Below are 26,631 nucleotides of genomic sequence, written 5' to 3' on the forward strand. Positions count from 1 at the left end.
TATTTAAGGAGCCTCCTGGCTCACATTTTGTGTACTGATTCTTTGGAAGAAACCCTAAGGCCGAGATTTTGCATACTCCCTCTCCCCTCTCTCTTCTACTTTCCTTCTTGCTAGTTCTTGGGTGTGATTCCATTAGAGGCATTACATTTGTGGTGCTAAGCTTCCAAGAAGATCAAGATCAAGATCAAGAGGACTATCAATTGTTTGCTATAACAATTGAAAGGTATGTAAACCCTAAACCCTAGTTTGTCAATTTCGAAATTAGCCTCTCTCCTCTAGGGTTCTTGTTTTGCAATTCAAAGTTGTATGTTCAATAGTTAAAACATAGATCCAAAGTAGGTTGCATGTGAACTTAGGAATTGTTTTCTAGTTTATTTGTTGTACCTAAAACCCATCAGTGGTATCAGAGCCAGGTTGTTTTAAATTGAATTGCTACAATTGTTGAATTGCAAATTAGGGTTTATAGCTATTAAACCCTAAAGGCCAAATTTTCGATTTCTAGGGTTTTGGATCAAAGGGTTTTTTCGAAAACCCTAGCCTCCAAAGAACCCTAATCGAAATTAGGGTTAGGGTTTTGAAAACCCTAGCCTCCTCCCTTGTAAATTTCGAAATATGCTAGAGGATAACTAGGGTTTCTTGTTTTGGATAATTGTTACTTAATTAGATTAATTGGATAATTATCCTTACCTTAATTTTCGAAATTTAGAGGGATAAGGATTAGGATTAAATTAATGGATTAATTTAATTAGATAATCCTTACAAGATTTAATAATTTGATTAATAGTTAATTAAAAGATAAATATTAAATCTAGTTAATTGGTTTATTTAAATTTAAATTTAATAGCTTAAATTTCGAAATTTATAAACCCTTGAAGTTTTAAAATGTTTTAAAACACACCTTATATATATTATAATTAAAAGTTTAATATTATATATGTATAAGAACATGGTCAGTCAAATCGCTAGTATGCCTCATTCACGAAGCTAATCTATAAGGGGGGGTATAAGGAAACTGCCTATAAAATGGTAGTTGAATGGGTGTCCACTCTCACCCACCGCTTCCTTGATTAGTGGAGGGTCGTTAGCAGAACGGATTTGATAGGACAACTACTTCTCATTAAAAGTATAATGATATTAAAGAAAGTACTAGAACATTATTTTCAAAATCCCAACTCTAGTTACTTTAGGAAAAATGTGAAAAGTATGCTAATCCATGAAATTGCACATTATGCTTTATTGGTCGTTAGTGGAGCGTGTGTGGTTAACCAGCACACTAAAAGGCACCAATAAAGAGTAGTAATGGGTATCTCATAATTTTCATTTTGATGGAGCGTGTGTGGTTTACCAGCACATCAATAGTTAATGATAAAGACAATGAGGTTACCAAGCACATTTGCATGGTTATTCACATCTTGTTTGTGATCCTCGGCATCCCAGTCACAAATAGAAGAGCATAATCTGAGATTAAAACATGCCATTGAATAGTTTCAATGTATCTCAAAAGAATTAGGAATTTCACTTCGTTTGTTTCGTCTAATGGTGGAATTGGTGAATCGTCATTCGCCTACCTTTATGAAATTTGCACTTGGATCTCGGCATCCCATTTCTGAGTTGTGAATCTTCATAGTTGGATCCTAACCTTGATATTATATCTTTGGGTTATTCTATTAAGGTATCTTGAAATCTAACTAAAACTTTCTTTCTTTTCAGATGTCTACTCCTGGAAACACTTCAACTTCATCCTCCTCCAACCAGAACTTCTCCTTGCTCAATATATGCTCCAAAGTCGTTATGGATGGCTCAAACTATAACGATTGGATGCGCAACATCAAGATGGCTCTTCGTTTCGAGAACAAAGAATATGTTCTTGAAAAGGAGCTCAAAGAGCTTGATGAGAATGAAGCTACTCCTGAAGATCTTGCTGCCTACAAGAAACATTACGATGATGCTACCAAAGTGGCATGCATCATGGTGGCAACTATGTCCCCAGAACTGCAGAGGTACTATGAGGACTACTGGCCTTTCGAGATGAACAAGGACCTTATGGAAAAGTACCATAAGCGAGCTCGTCAAGAAAAGTTCGAAGTAGTCAAGTCACTCATGGCTTGCAAGATGAAAGATGGGGAGTCGGTTGTGTCACATGTGCAAAGAATGCAACGCTACATAGAGCGTTTGGTCAAGCTCAATATTCACTTTGATGAGGAATTGGCCATTGACATGGTCTTGAACTCACTTCCTGAATGTTATGGTCAGTTTATTCTAACTTACCATTTGAACAATACTGAGCAGACCTTGGCCCAATTGCACAACTTGTTGCAGACAGCTGAGGCAGGGATGAAAGGTAAAAGTATACCCTCCACACCTGCTAGTGCCCCTGTTTTGGCTATTGGACAGGGAAAGGGGAAAAAGAGGAAAGGTCCTCCCAAGCAAAACTGGAAGAGCAAGGCTCAAGCTGGGTCATCTAGTAATGGCCCAAAGGCTAAGCCCAATGGTTCCACTCCCCATGTTTCTGATCCAAAAGAGGCAGTTTGCTTTTACTGCAACCAAAAGGGGCATTGGAAGAGATCTTGCCCACAATATCTGCAAGATATCAAGGATGGCAAAGTGAAGCCATCTTCGGCAGGTATTTACACTATTTCTGCTAATAACTCATTATCTTCTCGTTCATGGGTCCTTGACACAGGATGTGGTTTTCATATCTGTTCTGATTTGCAGGGTCTAAAGGAAAGTGAGGAGATAGAGCGAGGAAGGATAAACCTGATCATGGGAAACAGAAAGTCTTCACCAGTAACCAAGATCGGAGTTTATCAGCTTCTGCTTAGTAATGATGTTAGATTAGATTTAATAAATTGTTGCTATTCGTCTGAGATGACGAGAAACATTATTTCATTTCATGCATTGTTCAGACAAGGTTTTACATATTCTTTTAATGATTTGAATGGTTCAATTTCTGTTTATAAGAATGGTGTTTTTATGTTTGAAGCTTTGCCTTGTAATGGTGTGTATGAAACAGTGACTTGTGTTGATAGCTTAGGAAATAGTGTACTTAATATTGACTTGTCTAATAGTGTAGACAAGGCATGCTTGTGGCATTGTCGTCTTGGACACATTAACAAGAAACGCATAGCCCAACTCCAAAAGGATGGAGTGTTGGAATCATTTGACCTAAAGTCAGATGATATGTGTGAATCTTGTCTTTTGGGAAAGATGACAAAATCACCATTCACAGGGTCTTGTGAAAGAGGTGAAGGTCTGTTGGATCTCATACACACAGATGTGTGTGGGCCCTTCAGATCAACTACAAGAGATGCTAATCGATTCTATGTGACTTTCACTGACGATTATAGCAGATATGGATATATCTACTTGATCAAGCATAAGTCAGAAACTTTTGAAAAGTTCAAAGAGTTTAAGCATGAAGTCGAAAATCAATTGGGCAGAAAGATAAAGATACTAAGATCCGATAGAGGCGGGGAGTATCTTAGTATCGAGTTTAACGACTATCTGAAAGAATGTGGGATAGTCTCACAATTGACTCCTCCTAGGACACCACAGTTAAATGGTGTAGCTGAGAGGCGCAATCGAACCTTGTTAGACATGGTTCGTTCTATGATGAGTCGGGCTTCGCTTCCTATTCACTTCTGGGGGTATGCCTTAGAGACAGCCGCCCACATCCTCAATCTTGTCCCTACAAAGAAGGTTGCCAAAACACCTCACGAAATGTGGACAGGGAAAGTTCCCTCGTTAGCACATATTAAAGTCTGGGGTTGTGAAGCTTTCGTAAGACGAGAGACTCACGACAAGCTAGCAGCTAGAAGTGAGAAATGTGTTTTCATTGGTTACCCAAAGCAGTCTTTTGGATATTTGTTCTACAGGCCTAGTGAAAACGTGGTCTTTGTAGCACGAAGAGGAGTCTTTCTTGAAAGAGAGCTCATATTCAAAGAGGACAGTGGGAGCACTATTGACCTTGAAGAAATTCAAGATTCAGCCAATGAAGGAACCTTAGATGACACTAGCACTCAACCAGAGGAAACAGTTCCTGTTGAACCAATCGATAACTCATTACCTCTTAGAAGATCCACTAGGGTGAGTGTGCCACCTGAGTTGTATGGTTTCCATATTACTTCAGATGGTGACACATTCATAAGTGACAGAACACTGGTAAACTTAGATGAACCAGTCACTTATAAGGAAGCAATGGAAGGTCCAGAGGCTTCCAAGTGGAAAGAGGCAATGGACAGCGAGATTAAGTCCATGTATGACAACCAAGTTTGGAATTTGGTTGATAGTGCACCAGGTCGTAAGACAGTTGGGTGCAAATGGATCTTCAAGAAGAAGACAGACATGGATGGAAATGTGCACACATTCAAGGCTCGACTGGTTGCAAAAGGTTTCACTCAAACCCCAGGGGTTGACTATGATGAAACCTTCTCGCCAGTGGCTAAGATTAAATCTATTAGGATATTGCTCGCCATAGCTGCCTTTCATGATTATGAAATCTGGCAGATGGATGTCAAAACTGCTTTCCTTAATGGGAAGTTGGCTGAAGATGTTTACATGAGTCAGCCAGAGGGTTTTGTTGATGCAAAGTTCCCTAATAGAGTGTGCAAGCTTGAGAAATCCATTTATGGATTGAAACAAGCATCTCGCAGTTGGAATCTTTGCTTCCATGAGAAAGTCAAAGAATTTGGTTTCTCTAGAAGTGAAGATGAGTTCTGTGTGTATATCAAAGCTAGTGGGAGTATAGTAACTTTTCTGGTGTTGTATGTCGATGACATATTACTCATTGGTAACGACGCTCCAACCTTGAAAGAAGTTAAGTCTTGGCTTGGAAAGTGTTTTGCCATGAAAGACCTTGGAGAAGCTGCCTATATTCTTGGGATTAGAATATTGAGAGATAGAAAGAAGAGACTAATTGGACTTAGTCAGAGCACATACTTGGATAAGGTACTAAAGAGGTTTAGTATGGAAAATTCCAAGAAGGGAGAGCTACCTATCCAGAGCAATACCAAATTGAGTAAGACTCAATGCCCGAGTACAGATGTTGAAATAGATGACATGAGTCGTGTACCTTATGCTTCCGCTGTCGGATCGATCATGTACGCTATGACATGTACTCGCCCTGATGTGGCATTTGCTTTGAGCATGGTTAGTCGCTATCAGGGAAACCCAGGTAGAGCTCATTGGATAGCAGTTAAGAATATACTCAAGTATTTGCGAAGGACAAAGGACTGGGTCCTTGTGCTTGGTGGCAGTGATACTTTGAGAGTAGATGGTTACAGTGATGCCAGCTTTCAGACGGATAGAGATAACTTCCGTTCTCAGTCAGGCTGGGTGTTTTTACTGAATGGAGGAGCAGTTACTTGGAAGAGTTCCAAGCAAAATACGGTGGCTGATTCTACTTGTGAATCAGAGTACATAGCAACAAGTGAAGCGTCGAAAGAAGCAGCTTGGTTGAGGAACTTCATCGGGGATCTCGGAGTTGTTCCAACCATCCAGGAACCTATGGAACTGTTCTGCGATAATGAAGGAGCGGTTGCCTTGACAAAGGAACCAAGAGATCATGGTAAGACCAGACATATCGACAGAAAGTACCATTTCATCAGACATAGAGTAGAAGAAGGCCATCTTATAGTAAAGAGGGTGTCATCTGAAGATAACCCAGCAGATCCTCTCACAAAGGGTCTAAGTAGGGCTAAGCATATTCAGCATGCTCGGAGCATAGGACTGAAAGATGATATTAGTTTTAGTAGTTAGATTAGTTTTTGAAACTTGTAACAAAGTAAATGTAATTGACTTTTGGTGATTAAATAATAAAGTATTATTTATAAGTTTGGCTACTACCTTTTGTCAATTGTTTATTATTGTGTTTCATTTTTGCATGTTTTACTTCCTGAATAATGAGATTATTCAAACTCCACAGTCGCTCGTACTCTTGGAAGTAAGTAGTGAATTAAGACTGTCATGAATTGGATTGCAGATTGTCTAAGGATAGACATGGCAATAGAATTGCTGCAATGTTCATGAGTACTCAGAAATTGAGATTTGAGTATTGGATAAACCCACGCTCAGAGTATTACTTCATGGAATTCATCACGAGTAATACTGAGATGATAATATCTTATAATCTTGAAACGAAGATATATGAGTTGTAATTTACAAGTCGGTTGTGCATTGGTGATACAAAAACGCATCAGTAACTTGGTGTTATAAAACGTATTGTCATGCATAATTTGATGAGTAAAAGATACAAGCATATGAGTCAACGTTTATTCGTTCCTTTTGCCCTAACAGGAAAAGCGATATCTGTGGGCCCCTCGATGATTTGGTGTTGACTTATGTGCTGGGCCCAGCCAGGACTAAATTGATGTGTTCGATTAGAAGTCCTACATCATCACAAATCAGGAATCGGGAAACATAGATTCTGGACAAAGAGATTGATTACATTCCATGTCTTATGTCTAGGGATATCCAGCAGAACGAAGGATTATATGATCACTTATCTTAGGACACATAACTGACTGGGTCAGAGTTCGGCAACAGCTTTTGGAAGCTACAATTTGCTGGTCAAATTTAGAAGGCATACTAGCAATTATAGTTACAGACTTATCCAAGTGGGAGACTGTTGGATTAGGTGTCTAAGCCCATAACTATAATTGGTATGTACTTGAATTGATAGCAGCACAGTCCTTTTGGGTTGCCCTCAACCTAGCAACTGGACAAGGAAATTATGAAAGGAGAGATATTAATTTATAAGATTAATAAATTAATATATATATATAAATGATTTATTAATATGTTAATGGATTAATATATTAATTAGAAATCATTATGTTTAATTAATTGTAAGCCAGAAATTAATCAGAATTGATTTTGGGGTTAAAAGAATTAATTATAAGGTGCAGGGACTAGTTTGCAATTATCTAATAGTTGAGTGGAAGGCTCTAGAACCCCCTTGGAAGAGGGTGGACGAAATCTTTAGGGGAAACCCTAATAATTTCGTCCATAGGGGCTTGGATAAGGCCCTTGGGTTTGCTTAGGCCCTAAGCAAAGGATAACTAGGGTTTCCCTTAAACCCTAGATCCCTCAGCTATTTAAGGAGCCTCCTGGCTCACATTTTGTGTACTGATTCTTTGGAAGAAACCCTAAGGCCGAGATTTTGCATACTCCCTCTCCCCTCTCTCTTCTACTTTCCTTCTTGCTAGTTCTTGGGTGTGATTCCATTAGAGGCATTACATTTGTGGTGCTAAGCTTCCAAGAAGATCAAGATCAAGATCAAGAGGACTATCAATTGTTTGCTATAACAATTGAAAGGTATGTAAACCCTAAACCCTAGTTTGTCAATTTCGAAATTAGCCTCTCTCCTCTAGGGTTCTTGTTTTGCAATTCAAAGTTGTATGTTCAATAGTTAAAACATAGATCCAAAGTAGGTTGCATGTGAACTTAGGAATTGTTTTCTAGTTTATTTGTTGTACCTAAAACCCATCAGAGCCACCATAAGGGTAAGACCCAAGATGGTTCCTCTTCTAGTGGGACCAAAGCAGGTTCTATTAAACCCTCTTCTGACCCAAAGGAAGCAGAGTGCTTCTACTGCCACCAGAAGGGCCACTGGAAACGAAGCTGCCCCAAGTATCTGCAGGATATCAAGGATGAGAAGATAAAGCCCACCTTCGCAGGTATGTATTTAATTAAATCTAATAACTCATCACTTGCTACTTCATGGGTCCTTGATACAGGATGTGGTTACCACATTTGTTCTGATTTGCAGGGGCTAAGAAAAGGTAGGGAAGTGGAGCATGGAAGAATAAGCTTGATCATGGGAAACAAGAAGTCTTCACCAGTAACCAAGATCGGAGTTTATTCCTTAGTGTTGAGTAATGGGTTAGGACTAGATTTGAGTAATTGTTGCTATTCGCCAGATATGGCAAGGAATATCATTTCTTTTCATGGATTGTTTAGACAAGGTTTCATATATTCGTTTGATAATAGTAATGGTTCTATTAATGCTTATTTGAATGGTGTCTTTTATTTCAATGCATTACCTTGTAATGGGATTTATGAATCTGTGTTAGTTATTGATAATTTAGGAAATGATGTTTTGAATATTGATTCATCCATAAGTTTGGACAAAGCATGCTTATGGCATTGTCGCCTTGGCCATGTTAACAAGAAACACATAGCCCAACTCCAAAAGGATGGAGTCTTGGAGTCATTCGACCTAAGGGACGATGACGTGTGTGAGTCTTGTTTACTTGGGAAGATGACCAAGTCACCCTTTACTGGCATATATGAAAGGGGTGAGGGTGTATTGGATCTCATACATACAGATGTATGTGGACCCTTTAGATCCACCACAAGGGACGCTTGTCGCTTCTACGTGACTTTTACAGACGATTATAGCAGATATGGATATATCTACTTGATTAAGCAAAAGTCAGAAACCTTTGAGAAATTCAAAGAGTTTAAGAATGAAGTGGAAAATCAGCTGGGCAGGAAAATCAAGATGCTTCGATCTGATCGAGGGGGAGAGTACCTAAGTCTTGAGTTTCACGACTATCTAAAAGAGTGTGGAATAGTTTCACAATTGACGCCTCCTAGAACGCCACAATTGAATGGTGTGGCTGAGAGACATAATCGAACCTTGTTGGACATGGTTCGCTCTATGATGAGTCGTGCTTCGTTACCAATCTCATTCTGGGGGTATGCCTTAGAGACTGCCGCCCATATCCTTAACTTAGTTCCCACCAAGAAGGTTACCAAGACACCTTACGAGATGTGGACAGGGAAAGCTCCCTCGTTAGCACATATCAAGGTTTGGGGTTGTGAAGCTTTCGTAAGACGAGAGACTCACGACAAGCTAGAACCTCATAGTGAGAAGTGTTATTTCATCGGCTACCCACAGAAGTCTTTTGGCTATCTCTTCTATAGACCAAGTGACAATGTTGTCTTTGTTGCTAGGAGAGGGGTTTTCACAGAGAGAGAACTCATAAGTCAAAGAGACAGTGGGAGTCAGATTGACCTTGAAGAGCTTCAAGAGTCAGGAGATGAAGGAACCTCTGACACTGGCATGCAACCTGAGGAGGAAACTCCGGTTGAACCAATTGACCAGTCCTTACCTCTTAGACGTTCAAGTAGAGTTATTGTTCCACCCCAGTTTTATGGTTTCCATATTACTATTGACGGGGATACATTTATTAGTGATAGTACACTAGTAAACCTGGACGAACCTAACAGCTACAAGGAAGCCATGGCAGGCCCAGAGTCTGATAAATGGAAAGGAGCAATGGACAGCGAGATTCAGTCCATGTATGACAACCAAGTTTGGAATTTGGTTGATAATGTACCAGGTCGTAAGACGGTCGGGTGCAAGTGGATCTTCAAGAAGAAGACAGACATGGATGGGAAAGTGCACACTTACAAAGCGCGATTGGTCGCAAAGGGCTTTACTCAAACTCCTGGAGTTGACTATGATGAGACCTTTTCGCCAGTTGCCAAAATAAAGTCTATTAGGGTAATGCTCGCAATAGCTGCGTTTCATGATTATGAAATCTGGCAGATGGACGTAAAAACCGCTTTCCTAAATGGGAAGTTAGCTGAGGATGTTTACATGAATCAGCCAGAGGGCTTCGTCGATGCGAAGCATCCAAATAGAGTGTGCAAGCTTGAGAAATCCATTTATGGATTAAAGCAAGCATCTCGCAGATGGAATCTTTGTTTTGACGAGAAAGTCAAAGAGTTTGGTTTTCTGCGAAACGAGGATGAGTCATGTGTGTATGTCAAGGCCAGTGGGAGTATAGTGAGCTTCCTCGTATTGTATGTCGATGACATACTACTCATAGGAAACGACATCCCAACCTTGCAGGAGGTAAAGTCCTGGCTTGGGAAGTGTTTCGCTATGAAGGACCTCGGAGAAGCTGCATATATTCTGGGAATAAGGATAGTGAGAGACAGAAGTAAGAGACTGATAGGACTCAGTCAGGATACATATTTGGAAAAGGTACTAAAACGTTTTAGTATGGAAAATTCCAAGAAAGGGGAGTTACCAATCCAATGCAATACCAAACTGAGTAAGACTCAGAGCCCAAGTACAGAGGCAGAGATAGCAGATATGAGCCGAGTACCTTACACTTCCGCAGTTGGCTCGATTATGTACGCTATGACCTGTACTCGCCCTGATGTGGCCTTTGCTTTGAGCATGGTCAGCAGATATCAAGGGAACCCTGGTAGAGCACATTGGATTGCTGTCAAGAATATTCTTAAGTACCTACGAAGGACCAAGGAATGGTTTCTAGTCCTCGGTGGGAGTGATGACTTAAGGGTGCGAGGGTACAGTGACGCTAGTTTCCAGACGGATCGGGATAATTACCGATCACAGTCGGGCTGGGTCTTTACCCTGAATGGAGGAGCAGTGACTTGGAAGAGTTCCACGCAAGAGACCGTAGCTGATTCAACGTGCGAATCGGAGTACATTGCGGCAAGCGAAGCGTCAAAGGAGGCTATATGGTTAAAGAACTTCATAGGAGACCTTGGAGTTGTGCCAACCATAAAGGAGCCCATGGAAATTTTCTGTGATAATGAAGGAGCGGTTGCCTTGACCAAGGAACCAAGGGATCATGGCAGATCTCGACATATCGACAGGAAATATCATTTTATTAGACATCGGGTAGAAGAGGGACTCCTCGTTGTGAAGAGGGTATCGTCAGAAGATAACTCAGCAGATCCCCTTACGAAGGGACTGAGTAGGGTCAAGCATTTGAAGCACGCTAGGAGCATTGGGCTAAAGGACGATATTAGTTTAGATTAGATAGGTAGGAAACTTGTAATAGATAATTTTATATTCAACATTTGATGATTAAATAAAGGTGTTTTATTTATAAGAAAGTTACTATCCTATGTTGATTATTTATCTATTGTTTCAAATTTTGCATGTTTTGACTTCCTGAATAATAAGATTATTCAAACAGTCCACAATCGATCATATTTTGGAAGTAGATATGAAAGAAGATTGTCATAAATTAGTTTGTAGATTGTCTAAAAGGTTTTGGACATAGCAAAGTTTTGCTGCAAAGTTTATGAGTGCTTATAAAATATGTTTTGAGCATTGGAATAAACCCGCACTTGCTAGTATCACTTCTTGAATGTTATCATAAGTGATCGCAAGATGATAATATCATATAATCTTAAAACCTAGAGATATGGTTGTTGTTTGCTAGTTGATTATATATTGATAATACGAAAACACATCAGTAACTTGATGTTATAAAACGTATTATTGTGTGTAACTTAGCTAGTAGATAATAAGAGCATATAAGTCGAAGTTTATCTGTTCCTTTTATTCTAAGAGGATAAAAGCGATATCTTGGCCACTCGATGATTTGGTTTGACTTATGTGCCGGGCCCGGTCAGGATAATGTTGATGTGTTCAACTGAATTCTATGTTGAACGAATCAGAGATCGAGAAACAGAATGCTAGACAATAAGTATTGTCTGCATGATATCTAGAACAGAGGATTATAGGATCCCTTATCTGAAGGACAGGATTTTGATCAGAGTGACAGAAGCATATAAGAGCTACGATTGCTAATCGGATTCTGAAGACGTATGTGAGATATAGTTACTAGACTTATCCAAGTGGGAGACTGTTGGATTAGTGTCTAAGCCCGTAACTATATTTGGTATGTACTTGACCCGGTTGTGCATGGTCCTTCTGGGTTGCCTTCACCAAAGCAACTTGACAAGGTAATTTGATATGAGAGAGAGATATTATGGTTTATTAGTATATTATAAGAATAATATATTAAAGGAGAAATCATATTTATTTAATTAGTATTAGTCATAAATTAATTAGGAATTAATTTGGTGACTAAAAGAGATTAATTAAATAAAGGGGTATAAACTGTCAAATGTGTGATAGTTGGATTTTGGGCTAGGAAACCTAATGGACAAGAGGGGGAACGAAAATATGATGAAAGGATCATCATATTTCGTCCAAGGCCTTATTCCAGAAGGTTCCTTGGGCTGCTTGGTGGCTAAGCTGTCCATTAGGGTTTAGACTGAAACCCTAGTAGCCTGCAAGTATAAATATGACCCCTAGGCTATGGAAATCGGCGAGACATTATTCCAAGAGAAACCCTAGGCCGATTTCTAGCATCCTCCCTCCTCTCTCTTATTGCCTTCTTGCTACTTGGTGTTTGTGATCCATTAGAGGAATTACAATTGTGATTCTAAGCTCAAGCAAAGAAGATTCAAGCTATTTGAAGAGGTAAACATCTAGATCTGATGTTGTTTGTTATTTTGATAATATGTATGCTAGATTAGGGTTTGCAAGACTTGGATTCAAAGCATGTACAATAGAGAAACCTAGATCCAAGCATTAGGGTTTGTATGAGCACATAGGATTGTTTCTTATGCATAAAACCCATCAACCCTAACCCTACTCGCCGAGTCTGCCCTTGGACTCGGCGAGTTCATGTCATGCACAAACTCAATTGACCTTCTGAGGTCAGATCTGTTCCTTAGAACCATAGATCTGACCTTCCCAAGCCTGATAATCACGTAAAGCTTGGATCTTGACACTCATGTGACGCCTAGGAGGCTTTACTTGGTGATTTTGCCCCAAAAACAACAACCTGAGCTCATTGCCTCCATAGCTCAACATAAAGCAAGTTGGAATAAGCTCTTTAGACCACTATGGGTCAAGATCTGAAGTCTCAAAGTGAATAGGGGCCATATTCTCACAACTCCTTCCAATAAAAGACATAAAAACTCTACATCTATGGATTCCTTCAACAAAACAGATAAAGGGGCGACATAATACCTCAAGGATGAAGTCTTTTGCTCGAAATCCCCAGATGCACAACCTCCTTGGTCCCCTCCAAGCTGGAATCACCACCTTCTTGTAAGAATCAATCACAAAGATCAAGAAATGGCTCCTTTCCTCTCACAAACGCTCTAGCTCTTTTAGGGTTTCTCTCTGGGGTTTGGTAGCCGCAAGTGACGGCCCTAAGGGCCTTTAAATAGGTCCCAAACCCAAGAAATTAGGGTTTCATTAAACAGCGTGGACTCGCCGAGTCCACGTATGGACTCGCCGAGTCCAGTCATTAATCCAGTCCAACAATGCGCGGCTCTACTCGGCGAGTCTAAGCGCCTACTCGCCGAGTCCCTCTCCAAAACTCAAAAATAATTAGATAAATACAGTACCTAGAAATCCGGATGTTAAAACAAGTGTAAACAAATATCATTTTATTTATTGGAATATTGCTTAACCTGTTATATTATCAGATATATATCTAAATTATCCAAGACTTACTGGAAGTCAGGAATAACTATTCCTATTGTGATGTTAGAAGTATCTTGAGTATCACAATGATGCATTTACTATATTGGATTAAACTGTAGGGGTGTGCGCGGTGCGGTTTAAAGTCGAAACCGCAAACCGCACTGCATATGCAGTTTGAGTTTTTTTGAAACCGCAAACCGCACCGCAGAAGTTCAAAACCGCGTTATGCGGTGCGGTTTGTTGCGGGCGGTTTGTGCGGTTTTGCGGTTTAATGAGTTGCTACATTTTATAACTTTTGAAAAATCTAAAAAAACGTTTTGATCTTTTGAGATATAAAACTAGAAACTAAAAATGTTTTGCAAAAAACTCAAAAACAACTTGCTTTCTGTAATACGTTTGTTAATTAATTCTTATTGTATGACTATATTCACTAATTTTAGACTAATTAACATATCCATTTTTATCCATACCAACATTCTAACTGTTATGAACTTGTAATCAGACAATTATTACTATTTATTAATCCTAGTGATGAAACAATACACTTTATATATATATATATATATATATATATATATATATATATATATATATATATATATATATATATATATATATATATATATATATATATATGCGGTGCGGTTTAAACCGCGACTTTGTAATTGAAAACCACAAACCGCACCGCATAGTGCGGTTTAACGATATAACAAACCGCAAACCGCACCGCAAAAGTTCTAAACCGCATTATGTGGTGCGGTGTGGTGCGGTGCGGGCGGTTTATGCGGTTTGTGCGGTTTGGTGCACACCCCTAGATTAAAGTGTTTAAGCTCATAACTAAATTGGTATAAACTTGAAAATAGAATCAAACTCCTTTTGGGTTGCCCACATAACCGAAAAAATCTAGAATTATATTAGGAGAGAGAAAGAGATAGAGAGAGAGAGAAAGAGAAAGAGAAAGAGAGAGAAAGAGAGACAGAAAGAAATGTCGTGTTAATCAATTCAAATTCTGCTTTGCTTGCAAGTTACCTAAACTATAAATAGGCCCACAAAGCCATCAATTTTCATTCATGACATTCCTAAGAGTATTAGGAACAAAATTTCCTTCTTCTCACTCTCTCTCTCCTCTTCATTCTAGGGTTTCTAGAGTTTTGGGTGTGAGGCACAAGATTTTTGGTGCTTGCTTTCTAGAACTTGTTCAACAAGGATTTTATTGATGATTTACAATAATAATCAAAAGGTATGAAAATGCTAATCCCTTTATGAGTTTCGAAAATAGTAGAGTATTCCTAGGGTTCTTGATGTTCAATTTTTTGTTGTTGTCAATAGAGAAAACTTAGATCCAATAGTTTGCATGTGAACTTAGGATTAAGTTTTCCGCCACATTTTTTTGTAACCTATAAAATCTAATAGCGATATCAGAGCCATAGTTTTCAATTAATCTTACACAATGTTGAATAAATCAAACTTAGGGTTTATAGAAATTAAACCGTAAGGGAGGAATTTTCGATTTTTGCTAGGGTTCTTGAAACCCTAGCCTCCACCCTTAGAATTTTCAAAATATGCTAGGGTTCTTGAAACCCTAGCCTCCTTAACCCTTTTTCGAAAATTAGGGAGCTTTTTTAGGGTTTATCTTGTTTCCTTAAATGTTATTTTAAAAGCCTTAAATTTTGAATAATTAAACCTGATAAACTCAAGCCCTATTTTCAAAAATTAGGGGTTTTTGAATTAGGATTAAATTTGAATTATTGTTTTAATTGGGTAATAGTAAATAATTTTTTAATCCATCAATGATTTAACTAATTTAGTTAATTTTTTAATTAAAAGATAAAGATAATCATAACTGGTTAATATTAATTTATTAAAAGATTTAATTTAATAATTAATATTTGAACCTCATATTTTACAAGGTTTTAAAATATACCTTATATGTTATTAAAAGTTAACTATTGTATGTATAAGAAAGTCATTCAAATCGCTAGTACGCCTTATTCCCTAAGCCATATTATAAGGGGTGTATACGGAAGCCTATAAAATGACCGTCATTGGGTGTCTATTCTTACCCACCGCTCCCTTGTATGGTGGAGGGTCGTCAGCCGAACGAATTTGATAGGTTATAATCTCGTTAAAAGTATAATGATATAAAAGTACTAGAACCTTCTTTTAAAATCACACACTAGTTGCTTTAGGAAAAATTTCAAAAGTATGCTAATCCATGAAAATGCACATCATGCTTTATATGTCGTTAGTGGAGCATGTGTGGTTAATCGACACACTAATAGGGACTATAAAGAGATATGATGGGCATCTCGAAAATTATCATTGTTGATGGAGTATGTGTTTTTAACTGGCACATCAATGTGAGATGATAAATGACATTGAGGTTGTCATGCAGGTTTGCATGGTTATTCACATCTCGTTTTTGATCCTCGACATCGAAATCACAAAAGTGAGAGCATAATCCGAGATTAAACATGCCATTGATAAGTGTTGTAAAATATGCTTTTATATCAGCTCAGATACCGATTGTTGGAAATATAAAAATCTGATCACCACAACAAAAGGCTCGGTTACCAGTTACCGTGTGACAGATATATAAGTTTAAGATATAAGATGTAGATATATATAAAGAATAATAATTGCGGAATAAATATAAATATGAAAGTTATAAATGACTGAAAGCTATAATAATATAAATGACTGTATTTAAATGACGTAAAACTATAAATAATATAAATGACTGTATTTAAATGACGTAAAGCTATAAATAATATAAATGACTGTATTTAAATGACATAAAGCTATAATAAAGTATATAAGTATATAAATATATATCAAGTAGGTTCGTCAATAAATTGACTGAACTGGACTGATGGAACGACTGGTCGATATTTGGACTCTTGGAACGACTGGTCGATGTTGGGACTCTTGGAACGACAGGTCGATATTGGGACTCTTGGAACGACTGGTCGATATTTGTTCAAAGATCAATCTGGTATTTAATAAGTAATAAAAAGTTCATTTTCATGTAAAATGGGTTGTTTACAAAACAGTGCAAAGTACACGGGTCATGTGTTTGAATATGGGTATAGGGTGTTTTGAGGAGATTTGATGAGGTTGGAGTGGGTATTTGGAAGGTGGTAGGAGGTTTAATAATGTTGTAGTTTTGATGGTGTAAGGCACCAAAGATGGTGATGCTGAAGGAGCTTTGGGTGGTGATGGATGTAGATTTTCGGAGTAAATCTCTCTGGATAGCCAATTCTCTCTCGCGTCTCTTTGGGGTTTCCCATGATCAAAATCGTCCACGAAAATTTCTAGATGTAGGTAAGGTTCTGAACAATTGATGGTGAAAATCTCCCTAGTAGTATTTTGGCTGTATTGTGCCCAGTTCTTTGTTTTCTGACATGAAGATTCTGAACTCGAAAACAGAAATCTCTCTGGATAGCAAATTCTCTCTCGCGTCTCTCTGGGGTTTCCAGTGGTCAAAATCGTCCATGAAAATTTCTAGATGTAGGTAAGGTTCTGAAGAATTGATGGTGAAAATCTCCCTAGTAGTATTTTGGCTGTGTTGTGCCCAGTTTTTTGTTTTCTGACATGAAGATTCTGAACTCGAAAACAGAAATCTCTCTGGATAGCTAATTCTCTCTCGCGTCTCTCTGGGGTTTCCAGTGGTCAAAATCGTCCCCCAAAATTTCTAGATGTAGGTAAGGTTCTGAAGAATTGATGGTGAAAATCTCCCTAGTAGTATTTTGGATGTGTTGTGCCCAGTTTTTTGTTTTCTGACATGAAGATTCTGAACTCGAAAACATAAATCTCTCTGGATAGCAAATTCTCTCTCGCGTCTCTCTGGGGTTTCCAGTGGTCAAAATCGTCCACGAAAATTTCTAGATGTAGGTAAGGTTCTGAAGAATTGATGGTGAAAATCTCCCTAGTAGTATTTTGGCTGTGTTGTGCCCAGCTTTTTGTTTTCTGACATGAAGATTCTGAACTCGAAAACAGAAATCTCTCTGGATAGAAAATTCTCTCTCGCGTCTCTCTGGGGTTTCCAGTGGTCAAAATCGTCCACGAAAATTTCTAGATGTAGGTAAGGTTCTGAAGAATTGATGGTGAAAATCTCCCTAGTAGTATTTTGGCTGTGTTGTGCCTGGTTTTTTGTTTTCTGGCATGAAGATTCTGAATTCGAAAACAGAAATCTCTCTGGATAGCTAATTCTCTCTCGCGTCTCTCTGGGGTTTCCAGTGGTCAAAATCGTCCACGAAAATTTCTAGATGTAGGTAAGGTTCTGAACAATTGATGGTGAAAATCTCCCTTGTAGTATTTTGGCTGTGTTGTGCCCAGGTTTTTGTTTTCTGACATGAAGATTCTGAACTCGAAAACAGAAATCTCTCTGGATAGCAAATTCTCTCTCGCGTCTCTCTGGGGTTTCCAGTGGTCAAAATCGTCCATGAAAATTTCTAGATGTAGGTAAGGTTCTGAAGAATTGATGGTGAAAATCTCCCTAGTAGTATTTTGGCTGTGTTGTACCCAGTTTTTTTTTTTCTGACATGAAGATTCTGAACTCAAAAACAGAAATCTCTCTGGATAGCTAATTCTCTCTCGCGTCTCTCTGGGGTTTCCAGTGACCAAAATCGTCCACCAAAATATGCGTCTATTTTACGTCTTTGTGTATTCCATCTTTCACGTATTTTTGTATTTCACATTTAAGCACAAATCCACGCAACCTGAAATAAATGATAATATTTGTTAGATAATACAAAAACAGTTCGTCTTATTTCAGTGATGGTCACATACAAGGTCACATCGAAAAACATTTTTCAACAATTTCCCCCTATGTGATCATTGCTGGAATAAGGACAGTTATGATTTAATCGTATTGACAGTTTTGAACTTTTGAAGATTCGAGATAAAAGATTTGTCAATAGATAAGACATATAAAACATAGTGATTGTTTTGAAAGTTTGTGACTTGGTTTAACATATCTTATGTAAAAGATTTTTAGAAATTTGTTTCCGAATCAAATTCTCGGGTTCGGTTATCAAAGGGTAGCCATATATGTATCTAAAGAAATTTCCTTAGATTTTATAGCATTATTAACGACGACAAGTGGTCTAACAGGTCGATTCAGATGAACGCTCATAGGTTTAGCTCACACTTCACTTGGGTGTTTGGTTGTTCCCGCAGCAGAACAAGTTAATGATCACTAAAAATGAGTGATATCTCTCTCTGACGACTCACACTCATATTAGAGGTGTTCAGCTATGCTTTTCCTGAAAGTCACTTAGTCTCATTATTAGATAATCAATCACATAATACTGGTTGCGGCATTACTCAGCGGGTTTCTTCATTCATGCCACTAAAGTTCACTCTCTCTCCGTCGGGAAATACATGTAGAGGGGTTTAGCAATTTTCATAGTGCAGTTTGCAACTAAGAATCTTCAGTGATGAAGGCTACAGTATCCCGGGAAATCCAATGTTGTTGTAGCTTCTTCTTTGATGGTATTCTGTTTGTTGATCAATATCGATTTTTGTAAAAATATATTTTGTTTTAGCATTGAGAACTTGCTACATTTGAGAAAATATGGTTTTTGAGAGTATCTGTCTTGCGGGATTAAGATATCTTCTTTTGTGAAAAATGGTTAAAAACAGATCACGGGATCTTATGATGTTTGTTTTGAAATAACCATTTGGTTGAAAAGTTTGTTTGAAAATACCAAATGTAGAATATTTTTGTTTTCTTTGGTATTTCTTCGGTGAATGATTTGGCCTTTTTTTGTTGATTCGTCTTTATCTTGATTCGTATTTGAAGATTGGATGTGGATAGATCTTTGTTTTTCTTTGATAAGTGATTGTTGAAATCCTTTTCGTTTCGACTTTTCTTGTTGATGGATCACGGGATCTCAAGTCTTCATTTTTGGTTGGCTTATATCTAGGTAGGGATTGGTGGCATAAAAGACAGTTTGTCTAGTATGTAAGAAATGAATGTATCATCCCTGATCATTTTGATATCTAAGCAAAAATGAGACCGTGACAAGGTATAATCGGTTATACCTTATAAGCATTAGTGACACACCTAAGCTCACAAGAAATGAATTCCACAGTGATACAGATTGACGAGGCACAAATTCTCACATGGGTTTTTGTTTCATCTGAACCTCCTAACCTTATGTCCCTTGATTGTTTAAAATCGTCAATAATGAAATAAAATCGAAGGAAATAAAGTTATATACATTATGAAAAGTATGAGATTTGAACCTTCACTCCAATTGAGAATCAATATGACTTAAAATCTTCATCAAGCATAAGCATCTGAAAATTAAGTCAAGAGACGATTAATCACAAGGTTCTATAAAAGCTTATTATGGTAAGTCTTTTATTTTCTTTTTGAAGATTTGTTTATCTGAATGTTTTTGGAAATATTGGTTATTTGAATGTTTTTGGTTTTTTTAAAAAGAAAGCAATTTTTAATTGTTTTTGAATTTTCTTTTTGAATGAAAGTAAACACACTTTTGTACAAACAAAAAGTAAAAGTTTAAGGATGGATGTTATCTGGATTTAACATTCCTAGACGGGCTAGGAAGTATTGAAACTTTGTTTCATCGAGAGCCTTAGTGAAGACATCGGCAATTTGATCTTCGGAGTTGATGAAGTGTAGTTCGATATGACCCTTTTGAATGTTGTCTTTGATAAAGTGATATCGAATGTCGATGTGCTTTGTCATGGAATGGTGAACGGGATTGTGAGAAATGGCAATTGCACTGGTTGAGTCACAAAATATGGGATTTTGTGAGATTTTGAAGCCATAGTCACGCAGTTGAGTTTGCATCCAATATGACTTGTAAACAACAGCCGGCGGCAGCGACGTATTCAGCTTCTGCTGTTGATGTGGACACACAAGTCTGTTTCTTTGAAGTCCAACTCACTAGTCTACCTCCTAGGAATTGACAGCTACCATATGTACTCTTCCTATCTAGCTTGCATCCTCCGTAGTCTGAGTCGGTGAAAGCGTTCCGCTGAAAATCAGATTTAGCTGGATACCAAAGGCCGAGTTTGGGAGTGCCTTTAAGGTATTTGAAGATGCGTTTCACAGCAACTACATGGGATTCCATAGGATTTTCTTGGTATCTGGCACACACACATGTAGAAAACATGATGTCAGGTCTGCATCAATTTTGTATCCAAAGGCCATTGGGGTTTTTGCGGTATTGGATTTGTCCATTGAAAAGTGAGTGAGTAGGTTTTTGACATAATTCTCTTGGTTGATGAAAATGCCATCAGTTGACTGTTTGATTTGAAGTCCGAGAAAAGTAGTCATCTCCCTAATCATGCTCATTTCAAATTTGCTCTTCATTAGATCTGCAAACTTAACACTCAAAGATTCATCAGTAGAACCGAAAATAATGTCATCAACATATATTTGTACGATTAATAGATGTTTATTAAAGATTTTACGAAAGAGGGTTTGATCGATTGAACCTCTTTTAAAACCTGATTCTTCGAGAAAGCTTGACAACGTGGCATACCAGGCTCGGGGTGCTTGTTTCAAGCCATAGACAGCTTTCTGCAATTTAAAGTTGTGATCTGGAAATTTGGGATCTTCAAAACCTGGTGGTTGTTGGATGTATACTTCGCGATCTATCTCTCCGTGTAGGAATGCACATTTAACGTCCATTTGGAATACTTTGAAATTCTTATGTGCAGCATATGCAAGAAAGATGCGAATTGCTTCAATTCTGGCAACTGGAGCATATGTTTCATCGTAGTCGATTCCTTCTTGTTGTGAATATCCTTTGACTACAAGACGTGCCTAGTTTCGACAAATGATTCCTTGATCGTCAGTCTTGTTTCTATATACCCATCTTGAACCTATAACAGTAACATCGGGTGGAGTAGGAACAAGATTCCATACGTCGTTTCTTTCAAATTCTGCTAGCTCTTCTTGCATAGCTTTTACCCAGTCTAGATCTTTTATAGCAGAATGTATGGTTTTGGATTCAGTCATGGATAAGAAGGCTCCAAATAAACATTCATTTGTGGATGCGGCTCTAGTCTGAATGCCTGAGTTGGGATCTCCGATGATTTGGTCTATAGGATGATTTTTGGTCCACTTTATTAAGCGATTCTCTTCCGCTATAATAATTGGAGTTTCAGTATCCCATTGTTCTTCTCCGGGGGTTTCATATTGGAATAGGTTTGAAGGTTCCCCCATAAATGATGCATCGGGATTGTTTTGGCTATTTAGGGATGGGGTGTTGAAAGGAGGATTTGGTGTTTGTTCCAAAGAGGAAGTATGTGTTGGTGGTTCCCCCTCGAATTGATCTGCATCATTTTGGTTTGTTTGTGGAGTTCCTTCAGTGGGTGTTCCTGTAGGATCAATTGAAGTAGTTAGAAGTTCAGAATTGTAAGCGGTTTTTGGTTGTTCAAAAAGTAAATCAATATCGATTTCAATGTCTATGTCAGGAGAAGGTGTTTGTTGAATTGGATTTTGAAAAATATTATCAATCATTTTAGAACCAAAATGTTCACGATCCAATTTCCTGACATAAAATTCATCGAAATGAACATCGGTACTTTCTTCAATTACTCTGGTACGTTTGTTCAGTACTCAATAAGCAGCTGAGGAAAACGAGTAACCAAGGAAAATTCCTTCGTCCGACCTTGATTCAAATTTTGAAAGGTGATCTTTATTGTTCTTTATGAAGCATCGACAACCAAAAATATGGAAAAATTTAATGTTTGGTTTTCGGTTGTTAATGACTTCATATGGTGTTTTATGAAGATGTTTATGGATTAAGGAACGATTTTGAGTGTAGCAAGTTGTGGCTATTGATTCTGCCCAAAAGTATTGTGGCAGATCAGCGAAGATAAGCATTGATCTTGTAGTTTCACATAGAGTTCTGTTCCTTCTTTCGACAACACCGTTCTGTTGTGGAGTGTATGGGGCTGAGAAGTTATGTTCAATTCCTTTGTCTTTGAGAAATGAATCTAGAGTCTTGTTTTTTAACTCTAAACCATTATCACTTCGGATTCTTCGAACAGGTCTTTTGAGCTTCAGTTCGATTTGTTTGATGAAGTCGATCATCTCTTCAGGTGCTTCTGATTTTAGTCTTAAGAAAAAGACCCAAGTAAAGCGCGAGAAACCATCAACGACAACAAGAATGTACTTCTTCCCTTGTATGGTTTGGGTTTTGGCAGGGCCACAAAGGTCTATGTGCAACAATTCTAGTGGTTCGGATACACTAGATTCTGAGATGCTTTTGTGAGTTGATTTGGAAAGTTTTCCTTTTTCACATGCGGCACAAAGAGTTTCGTTATCGAGCTTCAGAAGTGGTAGCCCTCGAACAAGATCATCGCCGATCAATTTGTTGATGTACCCAAAGTTTAGATGGGAAAGGCGGCGGTGCCATAACCAACTAATATCTGCTGGGGCTTTAGATAGCAGACATATATCGGGTTTACCATAGATAAGATCCATGTCAAGTGGATACATATTTCTGGCACGGTCCGAATCAACTATAACATCTTTGGTTTTGGCGTCCATGATCAAGCTTCGTTGTTTGGTGAATAGAACTTCAAGATTGTTATCACACAGTTGAGAAACACTGATGAGGTTGTGTTTGAGGTCATCAACAAAGGCAACTTTCTTTATGGTAAAATTACCATTTGTTATGTTTCCATAACCCTTGATTTTTGCTGTCATGTTGTTGCCGAAGGTAACATCTTGATTGGTTTGTGTAGGTTTGAAGTCACGTAAGTAGTTCCGGTTTCCTGTCATATGCTTGGAGCAGCCACTATCAATATACCATGTATCATCATTGGGTTCTCCAGCATTAAGTACCTGCACGCAGACAGAAGGTTTAGGTACCCAAATCTGAATGGGTCCTGGTTTGTCAGTTGTTATTTTGCTTAATGAATTTCTATTAGCATTTAACTTTGTGTTGTTGTAAGAGTTTGGTTTATGAGGATGGAATGGTTGAGGTTTGATTTGATTTATCAAGTTTACCCAAAATGTGATTTGTTTTTGAAAACCTGTGGGTTGATATGATCTGTGATTTGGTGAAAGATATCCTAGATGTGAAGGTTTGTTTGAAAATTTTTCTTCATATCTGGGATGTGATGGGCGGTTTTGAAAATCTTTTTGATGATGATGGTTTAAAACATTCTGATGTGATGGTTTTTGAAAGTTCCTTGAATGATTAAAAGTGATATCTTGAAAGCGGTTTTCAAAAGGTTTTGGTTTTTGTTTGGAAACCTGTTTATGTGGTACGAAGTAGGGTTGAATTGGTTTCTTTGGTTTGTTTTCAAAAGCTTTTGGTTTGAAAAGTGGGGTTTTGTTGACTTGAATGGATTTTTTGCTTGTTTGTTGTTTCTTGGAGTATTTTTGTCCCGGACTAGTTTTTCCAACATTTGATGAACTCATTGTAGGAAAAGCAGTTGGTACAGAAGTACTACCATCCTCATAAGAGGAATTTTCTCCATTGAAAACGTTTTTGAGTTTGGTGGTTCTGTCGGTATGTTTGATTTGGTGAGTTAAAGAACTAGCAGAGTCTGTTTCAGAATTTACAACTCTTTTGAAAGACTTTTTGGAAACAGTGAAAGCAGTATCATCTGGGCTACAGTTGATAACTGTTTCGTCATCTGAATCTTCCTCATTAACAGATGTGAAAAGATCTGGTAGAATGGATTCAGAGTTTTCACAATTCGTCATGTTTTCCTTTTTTGCTTGTTCAATTTCAAAGGATTCTCTTCCAATTCCTGGTCTGTAATTCGTATCAATTTTGCCAGTTCCTAAGGTGTTTGCCTTGGTGAAAATATCATCACTTAGTTTTCTAGCAACTTTGATAGAATCCATATTCCATTTCAGTCTTTTATTCTCAGTTTCAAGAGAATTGATTTGTTTTAAAGAATCAGTCAGTTTTTCATTTAAAATATTGTATTTTTCAGTTGATTCTTGAAAGTCTTGTTTCAACTGAAGGATTTCCATTTCTAAAACATCTTTTATTTCAGAAGAAATGACTGACTGATTTTTTTGTTCCAAATCCCTTTTCTGAATTAGTGTCTGATTTAATTGTTCCAAGACGTGATTATAATCTTCTGATTTTCTTTCAACATCTCTTTCCAATTTGTTTTTTGTTCTTGTTGATTCTCCAAATTTGAGTTGCAAGGTTTGTAACTCATATTTGCAAATATCAAAAATTGACCATTGTGTCATGATATGTTTTGAGATCAGCTTCCAGACTTTTCTCAATCTTGGTTATGTCGGACTCAAAAATTGTTGTGGAAAAACCAAGTTCAGAGATCATAGACCATACATGTTCTATGACTTTGGGAGCTCTTGAAGGTATGTTAACACCAGCTACGAAGCAGAAGTTTGATTGTGTTGTTTCATTGTCAGCTTCGTCATCAGAAGTTGGCCAGTATTCCACGCTTGGTTCATGGATTGCCATCAATGCTCTTTGCTTTTCTTGGTTTTCCAATTTCTTCAATTCGTCGGATCTTTGAGCATAGTATGCTGAGTCTTTGATTTTGGTTTTGTTTTTGGCTCGGTATTCTCTGGCATAGTGATTTGTTCCTTTGCAGTTGTGACAAATGATCACTTCTTCATCACTGTCATCCTTTTGACTCTTAACCCGAAGTCTTTCAGGTGCTTGAGTTTAGGTTTGTTGGGAAGGCTGAGAATGGTTTTGTTGGAATCCAAAATTTTGGTTGTTTTGAAAGCCATTGTTTTGATTGTTGTAACCTTGGTTTTGGAAACCTCTGTTTTGATTCTGAAAACTGTTGTTTGGATTATTGTTATGACCTGAGTTAAGATTGTTTTGAAATCCTTGGTTTTGAAAACCATGGTTTGAGTTGTTATGGAAGGAAGGTCTTTGAGAATTTTGTCCAAAGTAAGGTCTAGGTTGAAAACCTGAGTTGTTTTGTCCAAAAGATGGTATGTTTTGAAAGTTTGGTCTAAAATTTGATTGACCTTGATTTGGGAGAAATCTCTGGAGATTTGTGTTTGCAACCAACACACACAGTTGTTGATAGTCTGCTTCATCATTTGGATCAGACTGATCAAAGAATTATTTACAAAGGCATGGTTTTGAAAAGATGTAGCCTGATTAAAATGATTAAAGTTTTGATCATTGAAAGGTGTTTGGTTTTGAGAAGATGTGGACACAAGAGCAAGTGGTCCTCCAAAAGTTGAAGTAGTTGGTGGGTCAATCGAGGATTCATACGATTGAAGTTCTCCATACAAATTGTACAAAGTTTCAGTATGAATAGCTGGATTTCCCTGAATAATGAGTTTAACCATTTTCCAGCTTTCGAAAAGATTGTTTAAAAATTTGAGATTTATCTCATGTTGTGTCTTTTTGATACTCAAATTGTTCATTTTGACCATAATAAGATTGAACCTATCGTGAGCATCATGGATGGTTTCTGATGAAAGCATTTTGAAATTATCGAATTCATTCAAAACAGATGTTCTTTTGTTTCCGATAATTCTTTTATTTCCACAAAAACGATTTTTCAAATTTTCCCAAATTTGATTTGCGGTTAACAGTATAATGTCATCCATTTGACTTAGAATATTGTGAGGTATTCCAGACACAAGTTCCTTTTTGGCTTGGAGTTCCAACTTTCTTCTGATTTCGGTTTGAGTGGCTTGATTTGGAGCAAGAGTAGCCATATTTTCTGGAGTAATATATGTTCCTTCTACGCATTTCCAGACATCTTCATTTATAGCGTTAAGATGAAGATTCATACAGCCAACCCACGAATTATACTCTTCAGGAATAAGTATGGGTGCCCGTGAACCAGATCCTAAGCTATTTGCAATGGAGACAGAGTTCATGTTGGAGTAATTTGCCAAAGACATTTCTTTTTTTTTTTTTTTGAAATTTTTGAAAGGATTTTGAACAAGTGATATTAAAATGAAATTTTTAAAGAAAAGCTTATAGAAGGTTTATAACGCTAACCAAAAGTTTTCGAAAAAAATTTCAAAGTAAATCACACAAGCTCTGATACCAATTGTTGTAAAATATTCTTTTATATCAGCTCAGATACCGAGTGTTGGAAATATAAAAATCTGATCACCACAACAAAAGGCTTGGTTACCAGTTACTGTGTGACAGATATATAAGTTTAAGATATAAGATGTAGATATATATAAAGAATAATAATTGCGGAATAAATATAAATATGAAAGCTATAAATGACTGAAAGCTATAATAATATAAATGACTGTATTTTAAATGACGTAAAGCTATAAATAATATAAATGACTGTATTTAAATGACGTAAAGCTATAAATAATATAAATGACTGTATTTAAAGGACATAAAGCTATAATAAAGTATATAAGTATATAA

Source organism: Lactuca virosa, chromosome 7 (genome assembly GCF_052849685.1).
Source record: "Lactuca virosa cultivar CGN04683 chromosome 7, Lactuca_virosa_CGN04683_v6, whole genome shotgun sequence".
NCBI classification, from domain to species: Eukaryota; Viridiplantae; Streptophyta; class Magnoliopsida; order Asterales; family Asteraceae; genus Lactuca; species Lactuca virosa.